The sequence below is a fragment of the Lissotriton vulgaris genome, chromosome 5 (assembly GCF_964263255.1).
Source record: "Lissotriton vulgaris chromosome 5, aLisVul1.2, whole genome shotgun sequence".
In the NCBI taxonomy this organism is placed as follows: domain Eukaryota; kingdom Metazoa; phylum Chordata; class Amphibia; order Caudata; family Salamandridae; genus Lissotriton; species Lissotriton vulgaris.
This window is the reverse complement of record NC_141693.1, coordinates 1,495,667,615-1,495,688,275: the sequence shown is the minus strand read 5'-3', so window position 1 is coordinate 1,495,688,275 and position 20,661 is coordinate 1,495,667,615.

The window sequence follows — 20,661 nt, the reverse complement described above, 5'->3', positions numbered from 1 at the left end:
AAACTGGTGCAAAATGTTTGTTTGGGATTTACTGGAAAGTTGCCTGAAAGCAATGCAAAGAAGTGCTTTGCGCTGCTTTACATTGCTTTGCGTCAAGGGAGTGTTCCATGGGTGATATATGGGCATTCTAATGCTACCACTTATGGTATTTGACACAAAGTCATATCTGCGTACAATGGTAGGCAGGCCTTTGTAACAAAAAAAAATATTCTCTCTTTAGGCAGGCGTTAAAAAGGAGAACTGTGTTTATTTCTGTACATGTTTTTGACTTTTCAAGTGTGCTACACTGTACAGCACACATCCAAAGTGAGAAAAGCTTAAATGTTTATCCAAGCATTGTATTTTATACTGGAGGGACACCCAGTACAAAACCTATGCTGCACTCACACTCATACCCTTGCACTATGGTGCAAAGGTGTGTGCATGGTACTCGACAGCCTGATTGTGCGCCAGCTAAGGAGAGTGTAGGAGAGTGCCACATCTCTGTAGATGTGAATCTTTCCTCCTTTCTCCCTCTCACCCAGTGCAGTACAGGAACTTTAGGCGCTGCGTTGCATTGAGTGACCGGCGTGTAAATCTGGCCCAGAGGCTGCAGACCCACACTCGATTTCTTTCTTGCTATAACTCCTTCTCCCAAAATCACTCTAGCCATTCCTTCCCCAAATCTCACCTAACACTGGGCTCTTAAATACATACCACAGACACTAATCCAAATGCTTCAGAGCATTCCTTCATGCACATTACTCGCTCCATAATGTTTCACATTGTGTGTGCTATCTGTATCATACTTGAATGTTTTATCTCCATAAGTATCATTACCCAGTCTTAAATCACTTGGGTCGGTCATCAACCCCTTTACAGCATTGCACCTTCAGTGCTCACAATTAGACTTTAACTCAAGTCTGATTGTCTTAAGAAACAAAACATAAAATCCATAAAAACTAGATTTGTCAGACCACTTATTTATTCCTTTTAAACTTTTGGCCTTAATTAATCCTCCCCATACATACAGATATAGAAATTATAAAATCTAGAGACATTAAAGATACTGTCAATAAGCATTGCCAAAGCCATTGGTGTTGGATTTAATGTGTTAGCACATGCAAACACTCGTATGCACTAGTGTGCACATACTCCTTGTGCTATGTCTTTGTGAAATCTATCTGCTCATTGCCACCAGTCTGTGCCCTCTTTCAGGGCCGTTCCTAGGCGTTTTGTCACCCTAGGCGAGAATTGACTACTGCTGCCCCAACCCTTCAAGGGCCCCCATTGATCCCAAGGTCAATGATTAGCTGTGCAATATGGGAGTCTCAAGGACCCCTTTTCACTTTCTGGAGGGGGCCTTTTATTTTTCATTATGCCATTGCTCATTAAGGACACACAGCTCTTGCAGGTTTGTAGCAGCTTTCAATGATTTTATTTATTATGTTTTGTTGTTGTTGCATTTTTTAAATGTATCTCATTGTTTTTGCCATCGCAATATAGTGAATAAAAGACAGCGGAAATTTGAATGGTCGCAAGTTATTCAGACGCCTTTAAATCAGAACATTCTTCAGTTTCTCAACATAGCCCAGTACAATACATCACAGCGCCGAGATAATTAGCCGTTATCAGGCCTCTGACATACCTGAGGGTAATTCGCTTAAAACAATTATTGGCCTCCTTCTCAAGGGCAAGTCTCCGGAACTTGACCTACTCGAAGCAACAGTGACAGTTAGTGATCTATGAATAACGCCAGTCTGCCTAAGCCTAATGCCACTCTCATGGACTATCTTTAATAAAATGAAGTTTGGAGCCTGAGGCTAGTTTCACCCACTAATTGATGTTCGGGGTCTTTGAGGCTCATGTGAAGTGCAAATGATTTATGACCCACGGAAGAAGAAGGCATGGTCATTAGAAACAAAAGAAATAGATTTCTCTGGGAAGTGAAGGCTAGAAGTTTGCCCTTCAGTGCTGGCTCTGTTGTGCGCTCATCTCTGGGGCTGTGAGGAGGAGCTCGGAGTCTCACAGGCCTCTTTTACAAGTTACAACATTACATCCAAAATATTTTACACGTTCTCAGACCTGCGCGTTCGTAACATAGGTTCGCTCACTGACTGCTGTGACTCACCTGTGCTTGGGTGAAAGTCACAACCACGAGTCCACGCACTCCTCTATTTGGGATGCGGGACAGACCCCGGATGTGCTGTTTGCAGGCTCGAGCTGGCCTCAGACGCTCCACGCCAAGGCACTAGTGAGACCTGGGGTGGCCTTAGGCATGTGCAAGCTGTGCACCTGCACAGGTCCGCCAAACCTCAGGGGCTTCCACGCCAATATATATCCTTAATATAATAATCCTCTGAGGATGGATACATAATTGCGTGGTGGCCCCTGGCAGGGATTTGGCGGCCTCCGGCTCTGTTTCACTTCCAAACACCCTGACCCCCCATCTTCGTGCCCCGTCCAGACTCCTGTTTCCAGGGCCCCCTACCTACGCTTCCTGCCCAGGGCCACCATGAGCCGCCCCTGGTGAGTCTCTGGTCTGGGGTCTCAAAGCGGGAGCAAACGACTCATAGTAAAACACGGCTGGGACAGGACTGTGTGGCACTGGCAGCACTGCAGTAATCAATTCACCATCATCCAAGTCACCAGAGCAGCGCCAGCCGATACACACAGTCTGTACCTCTGCGCAGAGAGGGAGAAGGTGGTGTGCATCACCGTCACTGACTGCTGAAGCACTGCTCGGGGGTTGGCCAGAAGTGATGCCCAGGGCCTTCATTGGTAGCGCTTTCCCGCGCTACAAGATTGATGGCCCTGGGGAACAACACATACATTGGCAGTGTGTACCGCTGGCCCGCTTCACACTCTACCACTTAGGGTGCACACAGCATGCACAAGCAGGTGCGCATGCACTCCACTCACAGGTGCTGCGGCCTGCTTTTCTTTGCTGCCCTCCCCCTTTTCGCGCTGGGCAGCCGCCTAGTCTTGCCTAATGGCAGAAACGACCCTGCCCTCTTTGTATGCCTGAAAGTTGTGGAGTTGCCATTGTTTATTCACTAAGTTTGCTTTGCTAGATCCTGATAGGTTTTCTCTCTAAGTTGCAAAACTATTATTAATATCCTACATATATATTTTAATTAGTTCCCATTGCATGTGTCAGGGTTCACCTGTTCCCAAAAATTATCCGTTGTCTCTATACAACAACTGTGTTGCCTGGAGAATGACCATACAGTTCAAATGGTTCAACCATTTAATCATTATCCGACTTAAGAAATTCTTTCTGGTGTTAAATGCTGCATATAATTCCCAACCCAGTCCTTGGGTTTATTAATTAATCCAAAAACTAAAATGCTCAAAACTGGAAAGTAATCTAAAAACATATGGGCAAATACACCATCAGGAAGATACTTAGGATTTGTCAGAACTCACCAGGGAAAAAAATCAGTCCTTGACCATTGTTTGTGCTTCTGAGAATGAAAAGAATTAACTCAGCTACCAAAATTCGAAACTCTCAGTCGATCTAACACTCCAAATACTCCATTGATTTCTGTTTGTTCTTAGGTGTATATTTATTTGCATTGCGTTCTTTTCCATGACCAAACATGTTTTATTTTGAGTAGGTCCTCATGCTCAGTTCCCCAATTTTTTTTGGCATCTCCCTGAATCAGATCTAAATTTTGCTTTTCCATATTTATACACTTGGGACCCATAATACAAAAAACCTTAATGTAAGAGGAACAACTAGTACATTATTCAATTGTTACGTATCTTGAAGGTCTATATTAATATTGAAGAATACTATTCACCGACCGAGGGTCCATGATTTCAGAGATCAAATAGAAGCAAAGAAAAACAAGGAGGCGGGTCCACCCTGGTCTGCTATAAAAAGTGTGTCCTGTGTCCAGGATGGTCCTGTTTAATCTTGGTTCTTGGCTTCTCTGCAGAAAATCTCTCACATAGGTAAACAACCAGCTGGCCTCTCTGGTGCCGCATTGCTGTCCAAAACACTACTCACTGACATTTGGGTTAGGCCAAAGGTCTCTTGTAGGCTTTGGTGCTACTGCAAGTGCTCTGGTTGCCTGTGTGGTATACCTGCAAGCACCACTTCTACCGCAGGTGCTCTGATTGCCTGTTTGGCATACCTGTATGAACCACTTCTAGTGCAGGAGCTCTTGTTGCCTTTGTGGTATATCTGCGCACACCATTTCTATTGCATGTACTTTCACTGCCTGTATTGTATAACTGCATGCATCACTTCTATTGCATGTACTCTCACTGCCTATATGGTGCACACTGGTTGCCTGTGTGGTATTAATTCAACAACAAATTCCCTGTGGGATTTTTCAATAGCATACCACACTGCTCATTACTACATTCAAACTGTCAAGCATCCCTCATAGAAACCGGTTCACCACTTCTACTGCATGTTTTCTCGCTGCCTGTAGGATACCTGCACGCACCACTTCTACTGCAGCTGCTCTAGTTGCCTGTGTGGTGTATCTGCATGCACCACTCCTACTGCAGGTGCTCTAGTTGCCTGAGTGGTGTATCTGCATGCACCACTCCTACTGCAGGTGCTCTAGTTGCCTGAGTGGTGTATCTGCATGCACCACTCCTACTGCAGGTGCTCTAGTTGCCTGAGTGGTGTATCTGCATGCACCACTCCTACTGCAGGTGCTCTAGTTGCCTGAGTGGTGTATCTGCATGCACCACTCCTACTGCAGGTGCTCTAGTTGCCTGAGTGGTGTATCTGCATGCACCACTTCTACTACAGGTGCTCCGGTTGCCTGTGTGGTATACCTGCAAGCACCACTTCTACTGCTGGTGCTCTAGTTGCCTATGTGGTGTATCTGCATGCACCACTTCTAGTGCAGGTGCTCCGGTTGACATGTTTTTATACTTGCGCCCACCACTTCTATGGCAGGTGGTCTGGTTGCCTGTGTGTTATACCTGCACACTCCACTTGTATTGCAGGTGCTCCCGCTGCCTTTGTGGTATACCTGCACGCACTATTTCTTCTGCAGGTGCTCTCGTTGGCTGTGCGGCTTACCCGCATGCACCAATTCTCTCTCTGATTTGTAAAAGGGCTCTTTTGGATTATTATTATTATTATTATTATGTTTTTTATATAGCGCCAGAATCGACCCCCAAAGTGCTATCTCCGCGCTTGCCTTGGGAACCCGTCCTGGCTTTTCCCTGTGAGATAGCCCCTACAGGGCATCCCCAAGGTGAAAGCCAGGCATCCCGCCGCGGGGGGGGGCCATTGTGGAGATTAAGCAAGCTTAATGCCCAGAGTTGCAGAGTGTGAACCTATGATTAGGTCAGGCACCGAAGCGAGAATTATCAAGTCCATGGACATTTGAGCTCAAGACCCTGCCGCGTCGGGAATTGAACCCTGGTCCCGGGTCTGACCTCTGCTTCAGGGTCTGCCGCCTCTAACCAGTGAGCCACACTTCTCCACTGCCTGGCTTGCCCCTTGAACAGTGAAGCATGCCAGTGGAGTCGCCTTTGAGCACATCAGTATTATTTCAGATCTTAATATACCTTTTTTTCTAGAGTGCACTGCATTCTCATGCCAGTTTCAACTGGACTCTGTGACATACCCAAATTGCTGTCTCTGATGTGCAGCAGTACTCTCTCTCTGATACACTCTCATACCCTGTCTGACACGTAGAAGATGATGGTCTCCCTGGAATGTTTTAATTCCTTGTCTGGCGGAGGCCCCAGTACCCCCCCCCCCCCCCCGTTCTTCCTCTCCCCGCTCTTTTGCATTCTCTGGTATTCTCTATAGTCCACCGTGGTATTCTCTCTTTGTATCATTTCTGTCATGTTCCAGAGCAGCCTTTTCTGCCCCATTATTTCACCATCACCCCACTTTTCTTGCAGGTATTTTCACACCATGGTTTTCAGAGTAGACACCTATTGGTTTGTAAAGAGCAGAAAATGGCAGCAGGGTATAACTCACCGCACCACCCAGTAGAGTCAGCACGAAGTCGAAAGCTTGAATACCTCATATGACCAGCTGCCACACGCTCATCAATCATACATATAGAAAAAAACGATAGGCAATATAACCACAATAAACACGAGTCAGAATAGACGTATCTATTTATAGTTCCAGGTATTCAACTGGAAGTTCTTTTAATTTCAGTTTCTTCCACAGCCAACGCTTTTCGCCCTACAGCCAGGGCTGTAATCACACACAAATATATATATCTGCAATATTTACAAAAAACGATGTTGTCAAAAAGACAACCTCTTTCTCCAGGAATTGTGCATGTTATGTAGTAACAGCAACTAAGAAATATGTGACATACCCAACAGAACACCGTATGAGATAGCACTCTTTGTGTTGAGTAGTGCTTTAGAAATTTCATAAAAACAACTTTTACATCTTTATTCTTCAAATGAGAAGAAGCAGAGTATGTTCCAAAATAGAAATAGTAAAGTCCTATGTCATAATTTTTAAACACTAGTTGTAAAGCTACAGAGTATGGTCCAAAAGTTCTCAGGGAGAAAAGGAAGGCAAGAAAGAATTTGATCCTACACCGAACAAGAAGTGCCCATACCAGTCGAGTGCATGCTACACCCAAAACACGAACGTATGCTTACCACTATTATGAGTCGTCAGAAAACTAATCTCTATTCCTCTAAAGGTATTCCAATATCTGTTTGGCATTGGTAAATACAGAAAGGTGATCTTCAGTGCTATTCCATTACATAGAAGTTAGGATTTACATAAAACTCATGCCAGGCACATACATGAACAAGAAAATGAACGTAATTTAAAACCAGCTCTAAGATACACCAACGCTCGCCAAGTGCTCGTGTAGGTCCAAAAAATACACACGTTTTTGGACCTACATAAGCACTTGGCGAGGGTTGGTGTATTTTAGAGCTACTTCTGTTTACACATCTGGCTTCGCATAACATTAACCATGATGCCTCAAACACCAAGTACAAGACCTCTACACATGAATGTACAAATGCCGTTCTATCTTCTTCCACCGGGCGACAAGGCTATCTGCATATCCATAACATTGTAATCTATACGTACATTGCAGAGATGCCTTTTGTTATATATATTAGGCATTCAGAGGATTGGCAGGTGAGGCGCTTCAGCTGACACCGAGGGTGCCTGCATGCTGAGACTTCACCAAACAGGCTCCGTGAGGGGTGTCCAGTTCGTGACCCCGACGGCATTCTACATTCTCTCCCGCCAGGTAATGGGGTTGGATCATCCTGTGGAGGGATTCTTGGCTCTGCACCTACACAAAATCTAGATATAAACAGCAGAGGCATTGCATACTAGGAATAAGCCTGATTACTACCTTGTATTCTATGCTTGCACATATACACTGTCTTAGCAGCACCATGGGGGAACTGTATCTGCTATTTACTCTTTTGGTGCTCCTAATCACTTTAATCTGCTTCTGTCTACTGATTATTGCAGCACATGTATTCCCTACAAGAATAATGTGGGTTAAATAAATATTTTGAAAAGTTCCCACTTGGTTTTCTCTGTATATTTCTCTGAGAACAAGTAAGCACGAGTGACTGAGCGGAAAGGTTCTAGATCTATGACCACGATCCCCGGGGGTCAGGGCTGTCATGTTCAATGGCTGCCAGAAATCATTGGCTCCCTGCTCGGATTAGGGGGGTTGGTGGTGGCACTGTGAGCTAGCTGGTCGCTAGGCCAACATATCCACCAGGGGTGCCCGGAATCAGTCTTGTCACCTCGCCTAAAGTTTATGTTGTCCAACAAATGCGCAGATCCTACGGATTAGAGGGACCTACTAACTACTAACTTTGTGCACCATTTGTATGCAGTGTGTATGTCATCTCATTCACTGAACACTCTGAAATCATTCACAACATAAGGCCCTGCTAAAGACACAACTAGATTAAAAAATGAGGGACCCTGAGAAAACCAATTCTACGGGAACATCCAACCAGGGAAAAAAACAGACTAAAGAACATCAGAAAATGTCTCCACCTTAGTTAAACAAGGGCAATTGCTCCAGAATATTGGAAAATTCACCCGAAGAACAGTTCAACTGATTTTTTATTTGTTTATTTGTCATTATTAAATATTTTAACATTTTCTTTAAAAAGAGTCAGATAGAACACATAGATAAATTCATCCATGAAAGTTCACAAGATATATCACATTGCATTATAATCATATTAACTTTGCACAAATATTCATGAAGCACAAATAAAGTACAAAAAAGTCCAGCCCACAATTAACAATATTCAAAACTAGACAGACACACTATATATCCAGCAAACAAAAAGCAAATACATAAAACACATACAGTACATCCAAAACACATCCAAATACAAAAATGTGGAGAACATCAGACATTACAAAGAACAAGAATATACAATTCACAAATATACCATACAAAAACACAAATAGAAGAGAAGCGCCGACGCGCGTTTCGGGAAGTACCAAAAGGCATTATAAAAATTCCTTTGTCAGGGCGCACATTTCATGCTTTAATCAATATACATGACCCAGGGGTGGTTATCAAACAATATAGGTGTAAAATACAGTGTGCACAGCAGGGCTGAAGAGACTGTCTGTGGGAGAAGAATGTACTAGGAATAAAAAAGTTAAAAACAGGACTAATCGGGGTCACACATTGAGCAAGACATTAACAAGGTTCACAAAAAAGTACAAAAACTCAAAAGGAAGAATATGACACAAGATAAAAAGAAGAGAACACATAATATCTAAGAATATACATAACGCTCCAACCGTAACATAAACCTTATATCCCGATCAGTTGTGTAGGGGGCAGGACAAAATATATATCCGTCACCAGTATCATACACACCTTACAACTCTAGGGGTACAGGCTACTTCCTTAACCTGAAGTCTTGACGGCGCAGGATAAGCATCCTAAAAGACTGTGATTCCTAAATCAATATATAAACAGAAGACAAAGATATCGGTAGGGCTTATTCGTCGTGAAACAAATGGGTACTGCGGAGATAGGGCACAGAACATATAAAGTGTCTAAGGCCTGGACGGATTGGCCCACAAGGAGCAGCCTAAGTGTCATGGAGGAAAAGGATCTCGGATTTGGGGCAATATCTCAAAGGTGCTAAAGACACAAAACAGTGCCTACTGTCTTCTCTGGTGCCTCCATTTTCCTGTTCCCTGTGGGTGCTCTCTCTTCCTGACGGAGACCTGGCTAAACCCCACCTCGGCAGCCGACATAGCCATAGCCGTCCCGGAAGACTACAAGATCACCCACAAGGACCGCACCCACAGAGCGGGAAGAGGAATCGCCATCCTCCACAGGAACACTCTCAGAGTTTTGACCAACACCGACGACACCATCAGCACCGCCGAACACCTGCACTTCCAGATCCACATCGACCCCAACACCACCCTCAGAGGAACCCTCATCTACAGACCGCCCGGACCCCGACCACAGTTCAGCGACTCCATCGCCTTCTTTGTCAGCACACACGCCCTCACCTCCACGGACTACATCCTCCTCGGGGACCTGAACTTCCACCTCGAGAACAATGACGACACCAACTCCACCACCCTGATTGACAACCTAGCCAACCTCGGACTCAGACAACTCGTCACAACACCCACCCACTCCGCCGGTCACACGCTTGACCCCATCTTCTCTGCAAGCCCCCACTTCTCCTTCAACCATACCACCGAACTCCACTGGACCGACAACCGCTGCATCCACTTCACCTTCAAGAAACCCACCACGCACCACCGCACCCAACAGATGCCCCACCGCTGCTGGAGCAAAGTCACCGAATACCAGCTAACCACCACCCTCGACCAGAGCCCACCCGCCGACCATACCGACCCCGACACCGCCGCCCGCAACCTCAGACAGTGGATCAAAGACTGCCTCAACACCCTCGCCCCGATCAAGAAACCCTCCAACAATCATACCAACAAGAAAGCCAGCTGGTTCACTGAAGACCTCCGGGCCTCCAAGCAAACCTGCCGAAGCTGGAGAAGATCTGGCTCCATGAATAAACACCGGACAGCCACGCCGCCCACAAGAATGCCACCCGCAGACACCATTACCTCATCAGATCCGCCAAAAGGGCCTCCTTCAAAGACCGCCTAGACAACTACGCGCACAACAGCAAAGAGCTCTTCAACATCGTGAAGGAACTCTCCAACCCCAGCTCCAACACCAACGACGTCCCACCCTCGCAAGACCTGTGCGACTCGCTGGCCACCTTCTTCCACCGCAAGATCACAGACATCCACCACAGTTTCAACGCCACGACCGCCCCGACAACCAGTGAGACCTCCACCCCCATGACTACCATCCGCACCAACCGCCTGCTCTACTGGACCAACATCAACGACGATGAACCCATCAAAATCATGAACACCATCCACTCCGGATCTCCGTCAGATCCATGCCCACACCACATCTTCAACAAAGCCAGCACATCCCTCACACCCCATCTCCGGAAAGTTATCAACACCTCCTTTGAGAAAGCAACCTTCCCGGAGAGCTGGAAGCACGCCAAGATCAACGCCTTACTCAAGAAACCCAGGGCGGACCCCAAGGACCTCAATAACTTCCGGCCCATCTCCATGCTCCCATTCCCGGCATAGGTCATCGAGAAGACCGTCAACGAACAACTGACCCGCTACCTCGAGGAGAACAACATCCTGGACCTTTCCCAGTCCCGGATCCGCAGCAACCACAGCACCGAGACTGCCCTCATCGCCGCCACCGATGACATCAAGTCCCTGCTGGACAACGGAGAAACGGCGGCCCTCATCCTCCTGGACCTGTCAGCCGCCTTCGACATGGTCTGTCACCACACACTACGAACACGCCTCCACAACGCTGGGATCCAAGAGAAGGCCCTGGACAAGACCACCTCCTTCCTCTCCGGCAGAACACAGAGCGTCTGCCTTCCCCCCTTCCGCTCCAAAGCCACCAAGATCATCTGCGGCGTACCCCAGGGCTCATCCCTCAGCCCAACTCTGTTTAACATCTACATGGCACCGCTCGCCCACGTCGCCCATCGGCATGACCTCAACATCCTCTCCTACGCCGATGACACCCAGCTGATACTCTCCCTCACCAAGGACCCCCACACCGCCAAAACCAACCTTCACGAAGGAATGAAGGCCGTTGCTGAATAGATGAGGAACAGCCGACTGAAGCTGAACTCGGACAAGACGGAGGTCCTCATCCTCGGATCCAACCCTTCAGCCTGGGATGACTCCTGGTGGCCAACCGCATTGGGAACCGCTCCAACACCCACCGACCACGCACGCAACCTAGGGGTCATCCTCAACTCCACCCTCTCCATGACTAAAAATGTCAACGCCGTCTCCTCCTCCTGCTTCAACACCCTCCACATGCTCCGTAGGATCTACAAATGGATCTCCACTGAAACGAGAAGAACAGTCACCCAGGCCCTTGTCAGCAGTAGGTTGTACTATGGAAACGCCCTCTACGCAGGAGCCTCGGCCAAACTCATGAGACGGCTCCAACGCATCCAGAACGTGCACGCCTGATCCTTGACATCCCTCGCCGCAGCCACATCACACCCCACCTGAGAGACCTGCACTGGCTCCCGGTCAACAAGAGGATAACCTTCAATCTCCTCACCCACGCACACAAGGCACTCCACAACACCGGACCAACGTACCTCAACAGACGACTCAGCTTCTACACCCCCACCTGCCAGCTCTGCTCCACCCACCTCGCCCTCGCTACAGTCCCCCACTTCCGAAGAGCGACCTCAGGTGGCAGATCGTTCTCCCACCTCGCCGCAAAGACCTGGAACACCCTCCCCATCCACCTACGGCAGATCCAAGACCTGCTGACCTTCAGAAAACTCCTCAAGACTTGGCTTTTCGAGCAGTAGCAGCATTCCCCACCCCAGCGCCTTGAGACCCTCGCGGGTGAGTAGTTGGCTTTACAAATGATATGATTGATTGATTGATTGATACAGTGTTTGTGCGAGTACTCCTATGTTTGTTGGAATACCAGAAACTCTGAATAATTACCCTATAGAGCTAAGCAGAGGAATGTTTGGTGAGGTTCATAGAGAGGAAGGCGTAGGTACACATCTAGCAAATATAAAACTGCTAGAAATTCTCCTTGATTGATCAATTGAAGGATGTCTGGTACAGTCGCCATTTTGAACGATTTCTGAAGAATATAGGGAGTGGTTTACCCCTTTGAGTTCCAGGAGAGGAAGAAAATCCCTGGATTCTTTTCTTACCAGGAACGAATATAATAAAATCTTAGACCCTGTTTATTGGATGGAACTGGAATAATCAGTTATTTCTCCAACAGGATTTGGATTCCAGAAAGAAGAGCTTGGCAATGTACTGGGTTCCTCTGCAGTGGAGCTTAATGGAAATTGACATGTGGGTAGTTGGGAAAATTTTATGTGACAACTCTCCATCACCATCCAAAGGTTCCACGCATCTGTCACTGAAAGTTGCCATTCCTGGTAGAAAAATAGTCGACCTCTCACTGGAAGACTTGCATTTCATGCCTTTGGAAAAGCTGATGTTGAAGAGACTGCAGGCTAATACCAGGTTGTGTCTTTCGCAGGGCCCCCCCAGCCTTGACTCTACCTTAAAAGGGCTGCTCGGTGGCCTTCGAAAAGATTGGACCAAAGACTCTTCAATACCCAAAGCCTCTCCCTTTCAAGAGTGATCAAGCTGGGGTAATCCATTATCTATTTTGGGGCAATTTTTCACAATGTCCTCAAGTTAACGGCCCCAAAATCTTAGATCCTTTAAAGAGTAATTTCATGAGGCTGTCTTCTAGGCAGTGTCCACCTTCAAAGAATGCATCCAGATATGATGGCTTTCAGCTTTAGCCACTCCAGAAGCCACAGCAGAAGAGCATAAATTGTCAAAGGATATATCCAATAATAACCAGACTTGGAATTCCATCAACATTAAGAGTGCAAATGTGTCTATCCCCTTACACTATATGTGGGTATCTTCCTAGATAGTTTGAAATGCAGTAAACAATAAAGGAATGTGTAGTAGATAATAGAAAATTTCAAACTAACAAAAACATGTACAGGAAAATATTTGTATTATAGTTATTGAGATAGATACTTTATAAAAAATACATTAAAAAACCAATTATTAATCACAGTGGTGTGCAAATCATACAATGCATAAAAATATTCATAAGTTAAAAAACGTAGATACAGTCAATCCAATAAAAAGTTGTGGCTGAACTAATGTCTCGTTCGACGCGCGTTTCGGCGTGTGAGGACGCCTTCGTCAGGAGATTTTTGTGTAGGCCACAATATTCCTTGGTCTGCAAGGACCTGTATGATAAATCAGCAGGGCATAAAATACCGGAGAGTACGATCTTAGTGGTCAAAATCTGAGTGAATTAATATGCTGCTTAGCCAGTGTAGGTGGAAAGGTTTCAATACGGGAGCAGCACTTGATAGATTTATATGGGTAAGTGGGTAGCATGGATATAGAAGATGATGATCTTCAATGTAGTATTGTGGTGCTGCCAGTGGTAAGGAATGTCACATGAACTTGTTAAAAATGTTCAAACGGCGCAGCCATACTTCTAGAAGACAAGGATGTTTGTCTAAAGACAGCAGAATGCCGAACGAGTGATACTGGTGGCGGCTCCCGTGGGCTCTCCTCTGCGCTTGTGAAATATCCCCTTACACACCTGCTCTGCCAATGCCTTGAAATCCTTTAAGAGAAACTGAACCATGTTCGCCACTAGGTGATAGCCCTCACAGAAAAATGTGTGACAAAATACTGAACTGGAGAGTGAACCGGGTGTGAGAAGAAAATGTGTTTTGATCCTCTGTCTACTTATGAGGAGCGCAAAAACATAAACAAAACACTTATAAGAATCAATACAGAATTTAACCTTGAAGGTAAGAAAATTTCAATTTTTCAGTGAGCTGCTGTGCATGACTGTTAGACATTGGGCATTGAGTGAAGCTGGCATTCACACAGCCTTTCCAAGGAGCCAAGTGGAACACTGTGAACAGCAAGATCACACCTTTCCCTCCAACATGGTAGTGGTGCATGCGTATACCTTGCATGGTCACGCTACAGAGACACCACACACCGCTAGGTATGGTCCCAGATTGAGATCACAAGCCTGTTCTGCACTCTTTATTTCCTCTGTTGACTGTGCCCAGCCACCAGAGTGCCTACATGTACATATGCGTCATCTTAGTGTGCTAGGTGGCACACTACATCCCTTATCACCCTCTTCTGAACACATCTTATTTTCCCTGGAATATGTCTCCGTCTCTTGATCGTAGAGATGGCAATGGTTACTCTAGCACAGAACAACTATCAGACTGAGGACTGGCGGTTCCTCCAGAGGCCTAGTTGACCAGATCCATGGTCCTCCTGAGGAGGGGCCTGATGGTTTTGGTGCTCGGCTCCCTGAGAGTCTGTGAGTCTGTCAGGAGACGGGACACCCAGTGTTGGGATTGTTCTCTCTTAGTCCTTCTGATGGGCCTGTGAGCTCACTCTTACTACTCTTGAATCAAGTGTAGAATTAATCACTAGTGTTCTCTCCGGTTCACTGACATAATATCGAAACCATAAATATTGTGTCAAAAATATTGATCACAAATATATATAGGCGGTCGCCAGTAGGTAGTCATAGTTAGGACCTTGTTTCTATTCAAATAGCGTTTTTTCTTTTGCCAATATCTTTGGCGTTGTTTGATGAATCTTTATGAAATTTTCAAAACTAGTGGGGTGCTCTGCTCAGCTCGTGTATTGAAAGTTTCGGGGTGATTCGTCAGGCAGGGGCCGAGAAAAAAGGGGGGGTCCCAAAACGCATTTTCCCCATGTTAATTTCCATAAGAATATTGAAACAGGTTACAGCCCGAACTGCTGAACGGAATTACACCAAATGTGGCAAAAAGGTAGCCCTTGGTTCAGAAAGAGAACTTTTTTAAATGGTGTAAATCTGTTCAGTAGTTTCAGAGAAATTAGAAAAAGAAAAATATTGATATCTGAGCACCGAGGAGGGTTCACTCTGATTGGCTGCCAACACTCCAAACCAGGAAGTGTTGGTAGCCATCTTGTGACTCAGTAACCAAATCACAAGAAAAGAGTGGAAAAAAGGTTCAAAAACAAGAAAAGAGGGCAGGGTAGAAACACCCTAACCCCCTTTTTTTAAAAATTGCGAATCCTGCTGTGAAAAAAACAAAAAAAACGAAGCGCGGGTTTCAGTACTTCGTTTTAAAAAATCACCCGGGTTGGCCAGGTTCCGGGGACACGAGACAATTAATTATTGGGGGCCTGGGGGGCCTCAGCAGCGCCGGGTTCTGCCACCTCCCCGGGGCCTATTTCATTGTATGCGGAGGGCACTACAGCCCCCGCCACCCCAGGGACCGCCACCTCCCCGGGGCTGTAAAAAATGCGTTGAGGGGTTCCACATCCCCCGACGCTGCCCCAGAGAGCGCCACCTCCCCAAAGCTCCCTGGGGCTCTATTTTTGTTTAAAAATGTTGTGTGTGAGGGGAAGAGCCCCCGACACATCCCAGGGACCACCACCTTCCCGGGGCATAAACTTATTACCAATGCGGGGGTCCGTAGCGGACCCCCAGAACCAGGGACCACCACCTCCCCATGGCTTCAAATAGTTGGGAGGGGGACTTGAGCCCTCGATGGCCCTTGGGACCGCCACCACCCAGACCCGGCTCAGGCAATGTCCCGGGGTGCCCACCTCTGGAACACTACTGTTTGCTATGGCGGGAGCACTCCTCCTGCCCTGTCATAGCAAACTCTGCTTTGCTTTGTTGAATTGCTTCAACGAAGCAAAGCAGAATTGATTTTGAGCAAGGTCAGCAGCTCCCCTTGCTCAAAAGCAATGCCGGCTTCCGCAGGCAGCGGGGAGCCAGCAGGAGGCGGAGTGCTAGCAGGAGCATGGGGGCATTGGGGCTCCCCCTACGGTCCCCAACTGAAAGGGCCGGCCCTGGGGCCCCGTCATTAAAATATATATATTTTTTAATAAATAGAGGCACAGCCCCGGGGGATGGGGTGCCCGGGGCCAATAGAGGCCTCAGGAGGGGAGCCATGCAGCCCCTCTCCTTAAAAATTGTTTTTTTAAATTTTATAAATATGTGGCCATGCCTAGGGGGATGGGGTCCCTGGGCCGAAATTGGCCTCGGCAGTTATGTCATTTGAGGTGTCATGAGTGATGTCATGAGTGATGTCATTGACCATGTCATGAGTGATGTAATAAGTGACATCATCAGCGGTGCACTCCGAGGGCGCGAGTTATAGTTAGCTCTACTAACCATAACAGACGAATTTCTCTAGTTTTGTACGAGTGAAATGTCCAACTAACTATAACGTCCCTGAAACCTGTGGTTTTTTTCAGTGAATTTCTAAGGTTTTTTAAATGCTAATTTCTAACTATAAAGTCCCTTAAACCTGTGTTTTTTTAGTGAATATATATATATATATATATATATATATATATATATATATATATGTATATATATATATATATGTATATATATATATATAGACAAAAGGGTTGCCCCACCATTGAGGAGCACTTGAGGGCGGCATCCGGTCGCAGAGTCAAGCGCACAGGGCACAGTGTCAATCTCAGCACTTGCCTACGCGTTTCGGGCTTACGCCCTTCTTCCTGGGCAAACAGCGGCAGAAATGGCAATCGGATAACTTCAAGAACTTCCCCATTTATTTAAACAGCAATTGGATACAGGTGAGTAAAATGCTTGGAATTCTGGGACTTTGTATGTACTCCCCCAGTGGGTCACCACCATCTCTGCTCACCGAAAAGTTCATTGGAGAACTAAAAACATCGCACCACTGTGCGCCTGAATTGTCACACGACCTCCACCTTCTCACGCCATGCCGTAACAGTGCACAGCTGTGGACCCCCTGGGGTATCGGGGTGGTGCTCCTCGTGACCCGGGCTGGCCAGTAAATATTTGAACAAAAGGGTTGCCGCTCTGTTGAGGAGCACTCGAGGGTGGCATCCAGTTGCAGAGTCAAGCGCACAGGGCACAGCGTCAGTCTCAGCACTTGCCTACGCGTTTCGGTCTTACGCCCTTCTTCCTGGGCAAACACCGGCAGAAACGGCAATCGGATAACTTCAAGAACTTCCCCATTTATTTAAACAGCAATTGGATACAGGTGAGTAAAAATGCTTGGAATTCTGGGACTTGAAGTTTGAATGTACTCCCCCAATGGGTCACCGCCATCTCTGCTCACCGAAAAGTTCATTGGAGAACTAAAAACATCGCACCACTGTGTGCCTGAATTGTCACACGACCTCACAGTCGGGTCATACAGAGACCGAGCCCTTCGTCAGTTGGTGCATCGGCTACTGTGCATATCTGTGACTCCGAGTGTGTATTTACTTAAGGAAAGTGGATAAGTGGATTTATATATAGTTATATATAATATATTTATATATATATATATATATATATATATATATAGTTTTATATATATATATATATATATATATATATATATATATATATATATATATATATACATATATATATATATATATATATATATATATATACTCCTCTAATCCTGCTTTCAGTTAAAACAGGTCTGACACATGCTTGGGTTGCCAAACTGAATTTTATTGCCACCGGTGCACTTTTGCCAACGTCGCGATGTCCACTATTACAGCGTCTGGCTGACGCGTTTCGGCGTGTGCCTCATCAGTGCCAGGTAAGTGCTGAATGTGTCATGATGAATCATTTCGCGGGGCTGCTGTTTGAATACACCGAGTGTTCTCATTGGCTGGGACTCATAGATGTAGAAAGCAGACAGGGAAAGTTCCTCCGATGATCAATGTCGCTGTAATCCCAACCACGAGACCTCAGGCACAGTACACCAAGTCCTGCAATGTGGGGCAACCCTTTTGTCTATATATATATATATATATATATATATATATATATATATATATACACATATATATATATATATATATATATATATATATATATATATATATATATATATATATATATATATATATATATATATATATATATATATATATGTATATATATATTCACTAAAAAAACACAGGTTTAAGGGACTTTATAGTTAGAAAAGAAACCAAGCAGTCAGATTGTGGTACAGTGACCCATCTTCACACATGATAATGCATTTGCTGCTTCGCCTGCTCCTTTGAAATTGCAGGAACGAACGGGTGGAATATCATCACAGCCGGGCATTCCTTTAAGCAGACAGCCTGCCTGCTCCCTCTCCCCAGTACCTCCAAGACACTTCAGGCTGGGGGGGGCGCCGCAATGTGCCTTCTAAGGACTCAAATTCAAAGGTTTGACGGTTAAGTTGCGGTGCTCCTGAACGAGGGGCGTGTCAGAAATTGCGGAGCCGACCTCCGCCTCACATACTCCTCCAATCCTGCTTTCAGTTAAAACAGGTCTGACACATGCTCGGGTTGCCAAACTGAATTTTATTGCCACCGATGCACTTTTGCCAACGTCGCGATGTCCACTATTACAGCGTCTGGCAGACGCGTTTCGGCGTGTGCCTCATCAGTGCCAGGTAAGTGCTGAATGTGTCATGATGAATCATTTCGCGGGGCTGCTGTTTGAATACACCGAGTGTTCTCATTGGCTGGGACTCATAGATGTAGAAAGCAGACAGGGAAAGTTCCTCCGATGATCAATGTCGGTGTAATCCCAACCACGAGACCTCGGGAACAGTACACCAAGTCCTGCAATGTGGAACAAACAAACCAAGCAGTCAGATTGTGGTACAGTGACCCATCTTCACACATGATAATGCATTTGCTGCTTCGCCTGCTCCTTTGAAATTGCAGGAACGAACGGGTGGAATATCATCACAGCCGGGCATTCCTTTAAGCAGACAGCCTGCCTGCACCCTCTCCCCAGTACCTCCAAGACAATTCAGGCTGGGGGGGCGCCGCAATGTGCCTTCTAAGCACTCAAAGTCAAAGGTTTGTCGGTTAGGTTGCGGTGCTCCTGAACAAGGGGCGTGTCAGAAATTGCATAGCCGACCTCCGCCTCACATACTCCTCCAATCCTGCTTTCAGTTAAAACAGGTCTGACACATGCTCGGGTTGCCAAACTGAATTTTATTGCCACCTGTGCACATTTGCCAACGTCGCGATGTCCACTATTACAGCGTCTGGCAGACGCGTTTCGGCGTGTGCCTCATCAGTGCCAGGTAAGTGCTGAATGTGTCATGATGAATCATTTCGCCGGGCTGCTGTTTGAATACACCGAGTGTTCTCATTGGCTGGGACTCATAGATGTAGAAAGCAGGCAGGGAAAGTTCCTCCGATGATCAATGTCTCTGTAATCCCAACCACGAGACCTCGGGCACAGTACACCAAGTCCTGCAATGTGGAACAACAAACCAAGCAGTCAGATTGTGGTACAGTGACCCATCTTCACACATGATAATGCATTTGCTGCTTCGCCTGCTCCTTTGAAATTGCATATATATATATATATAACCATATAAAAAATATAATATAACAAATAAACTGGAAAAAACTTTAAAACATTGCCAATTTAATAATGCATAAAAAGTAAACAATAGAAAAAAAAACGTTTTACTAAAAATATCCAAAAAATAACATACATTTCTTAGTATAAAAAATATAAAATTAAATACACAAACACATGATAATAATATAAATGTAAACAATAATAATACAATTACATTTTAGAAATTATAAATATATACTATTCCCACCCCAATAGGTGCAACAGTAGGGAAGGTGTTAGGCTGCGGTGGGGTAAAATTGACTATTATCACTCCAGTCTGTGCAACAGTAAGGAAAGTGTTGGACTGCAGAGGGGTAAACTTTACTATTCCCACTCCAGTCGGTGCAACAGTTTGGAAAGCGTTGGATTGCATGGCAATTAAATTTACTAATCCCACTCCAGTCTGTGCAACAGTAGGGAAAGCTTTGGTTTCAGGGGGGGTAACATTTGTGATCCCCACTCTGGTCATTGCAACAGAAGGAAAACAGAAGGAAAAGCATTGGTCTCAGGAGGGGTAACATTTACTATTTCCACTCCAGTCTATGCAACATTAGGGAAAGCTCTGGGCTCAGGAGGGGTAACATTCACTATTCCTACTCCAGTCTGCAACTGTAGTGAAAGAATTGGACTGTGGAGGGGTACAATTTACTATTCCCACTCCAGTCAGTGCAACAGAAGGTAAAACGTTGGACTCAAGTAGGGTAAAGGTTACCATTCCCACTCCAATCTGTGCAGCAGTAGGGTACTTCCCTTCAAATGCATACCATATTTTAATACACGTATTAATCTAACAAAAATATAAACTATTAATATACAAATCACATATATTGACATTTTAAGCACAATTTAAAAATGTTCATAATTATAGTTTTTTTTAGTAATTAATGTAGAAATTGCTATTAATTGATTACGTAATTACATTTCCACACTATACCCCCACATACCTAGCAACCTACATTTTAAACATAATTTTAAAAAAATTCTAACGCAATTACCCTATTAAGTAATGAATACAATTTCTAATAATAATGGAATAAATAATTATGAATTCATTATTAGTTAAATAGCTTCTGACTTTAGCCCCCTAAAAACACAAGACACACCTACTATATAGCTTAAAAATATATTTATCAAATATTTT